Here is a 3,292-nt window from a genome sequence, read left to right as displayed (position 1 = left end):
CTCTGTGGCTCGTCAATTGATACCAGCCGGTACCGCCTGCCTTAGGGGTCCGACTGAGGTAGTTCATGTGGGCGAAAGCCTCGAAGTTTGGCTCCACCCCGTGCAGTTCGCACCCGGCCACATAGCCGAGTACGTTGACCCAGGAGTTTGGGGCTAACTGCCATAACCCCAACTCATACCCATCCAAGATCCGCTGAACAACCGGATGTAGTGGGAAGCGCAGCCCAGCCCTGATGGCCGCCTCGTAGCAGCCAAAGTAGGCGCTATCATAACTAGTACCAGCCGGCCAGAAGACTGTTCTGGATCCGGCACGAAAACTAAAAAGTCGGGGCCCATTGTGTGGTTCGCAATAAAGCTCCCCACTCTCTCTTGCATGGCCGTGATCCAGCCCCGTGGGACAGTGCAGTAGTAAGGGGTATTTTGCTCTCGGTAAGAGGCGGATGGCTCCGCCCAATTGTCCCCCTTCTCAACTGCGTGAGAAAGCCTCGCCTCTTGTAGGCGGTTGTTTTTATTTTCCGTGTCCAGAGAAGCATGACCAGAAGAACTAGACTCGGATTCGTCCTCTGACGAGTCCGAAGAGGACAACTCCTCCCCTCTCCCATAGGGGCCCGCCTTCTCTCCTTCAAAAGGATTAGGAGAGAATGTAGACATGTCAACTGTAAAATGGGAAGGGGTCACCTTGACCCCTCCCTCAGAACTGTCGGCTGTCAAGCCGCCTTGGTTCACTTCCACATCTGGCGCCTGGTCAGATGTTTCACTAATCGGCACCCTGTGGGAGGAGCCGTCTGAGTTCGAGATCCTAGCAATTCTTTTTGTTCTGGCCATCATGTTCTACATAGACATAGAGACAGTCGGACTTTGTATAAAGGGCAAAGATGGGTCCGGAAAAGGGCAGGCGGCACTCCTAGTCTTAGATTCAGCCGTCCCCGGTGAGCGGCTGATCACTAACCTAGGTCGTTTCGTGTGCTTCCGTGGTGCCATTTCAAAAAAGAATAAAATAAAGAGAAAATTAAGAGTAAGAGAACCGAAGGTTACCTGAACGAGTGAAGTTGACGGAGTTCTGAAAATCCTGAGTAGCCGGCTTATCAGAGCAGGCGGTAGGCAGAAAGAGTCCGAAATGTCAGAGCAAGTTCAGGGGTCCGAATGTTCTCTCTAAAAAGTTCTCAAGTGTGAAAATGACTGAATTCAACACACCCTTATATAGGCAAAGTGAGAAGGCAAAGGGTCACTTCCAAAATTCAAAATTTGGGCGGGAGAATCTCTCGGCCTTTCACCGAGTGACACTTGTAGCAGGTCGTCGCCTGTCACGGTGCGACACCTGTCACAGGTAACACGTGACCAGTCACGTGCCACCTGTGAGGGGCAAATGATTAGGGGATTTTTATCCACCAATCAGCATCTGACACGTGGGCCAGCCAGGTTTCGCAACGTATCCTTCATGTAGGCCAATAGGAGCCTGCCACGTGTCATCAAGAGATTCGTCCTGCTTGGACCAATTGCAATGTGACACGTGTCCACCCATGTCAAATGGGAAAACCGGCCAACAAGGCCCAATCATTGTGGGAGGCCCAGTCAGCCTTAGGTTTAACCTAAACCTAGTACTGGCACGCATCCCAAGGCATATAAATATGCCCATTAATCCTCATTAAGGGGGATTACGCACATTTAACACTCTCACCTAGAGAGACCCAATTACTTTTATTTCCGCATTAATTACTCCTTAATCAAGTACTAACTTGACCGTCGGAGGCGGATCTCCAATCGTCCGGAGCATCTGTTTGTTTTGCAGGTACAGGCGTCCGGTTCTAGTCTCAGAATTGTAACTCTCCCGCAGGACATCAGAAAACCCCGAAACAAGAATAATTTTGAATGTTGTTATATCATGCTTATGTCTTGTTATGATGCTAGCATTAGGCAAATTTCTGTCAATTGCTAAAGTTTTACATGTGTTGTTCTAAAAATGGTTTTTTTTTTTTTTTTTTTTTTTACTTTCTCCTTCTCATACTTTATTTGAAACAATTATGTTGGAATTGGCCTGTGCCATCCTCCATTTACTAACTCCCTTTTTCCCCTATTGTTAGTACTATTTTGGGTTTTGTCACTTTTAAGTTTTTGGTTGGGTTTAATAGATGATGAGAAAAGATGGTAGCTAAAGTAGTAAACATGAGAGTTATCTGCTGATGGAGGGAGCATATGTCAAGTCTGATATTTATGTGAATGTTTGAATCTTGAATCTATACTGTTAAATGTACTAATTTATATATATATATATATTTTAAAGTCTGATATTTATGTGAATTTTTGAATCTTGAATCTATACTGTTAAATGTACTAGTTTATATATATATATATATATATAAGATTGGAAAAGGCAATGTAGGTGCAACAAGAGAATAGGCCCGGACACTTGGGCATCAAAACAAGCGACTATAACGTCTATAAGGCCATCATCATCTATCTATTTTGGTTTTTAGTCTTATATTTTATATATATCTAGGGATAAGTTACTATAATATACATGCGAAGTTTTTTTTTTATCTTTTTTTTTATTTTATTTTTTTCATAGTGATTGTTAATGTTTTCTTTTTTATAAATTTGGTAATTAACTAAGTACTTAATTATTGTTGATTTTTTTTAATATAGTTATATAGAATATTTGTTTATTTTAATTTTGTCTGCATTTTAATTTTAATTTTAATGTTAATTAATTTAATTTATGATACATTTATATAGCTATAATGTATAAATGATGGTAACAATGTAATTAGATTGAAAAAAGAGAAAAAAAAAAAAGCTTTAAAAAAATTTCTAGACGCTTTTTATTGTCTATATATTTTGCACATTTTCCTATTTCAAGAGTTTCTCGCCATACCATAGTCTGACACGATTAAAAGCAAGAAAACAAAAGTCGTCGCTAAATTTGAATATGTGGACATGTAAAAGTGTCATTACAAAATAAGACAAATTTGGGATAGTGCCCGAAATAAGAAGTTTTCGACGCTTCGTATATTATTTTGGACATAGAAAGTGTCGATATTCAAGGTGCTTTTTGTTGTTTCTCAAAATCATCGACTCACGTATTCTCGAGACTTTAGCAGTGTCGAGAAATATTTTTGCAACTGTAGGGAATATTTCAAGCATCCCACACTTGAGCCCCACTGTGATCATACACATAAGCATGGTGGCATCCAAAAGGAAGGAAGGTAGAGCAAAAGAGTCTCCAATAAGTTTTAGGAACTTGTAAATTGTTCACAGGATGAAGGTTATACCCCTTCACGATCTATGAGATCGC

Source organism: Chenopodium quinoa, unplaced genomic scaffold, assembly GCF_001683475.1.
Source record: "Chenopodium quinoa cultivar QQ74 unplaced genomic scaffold, ASM168347v1, whole genome shotgun sequence".
Classification (NCBI taxonomy): Eukaryota; Viridiplantae; Streptophyta; class Magnoliopsida; order Caryophyllales; family Amaranthaceae; genus Chenopodium; species Chenopodium quinoa.
This window is presented reverse-complemented; position numbering follows the sequence as displayed.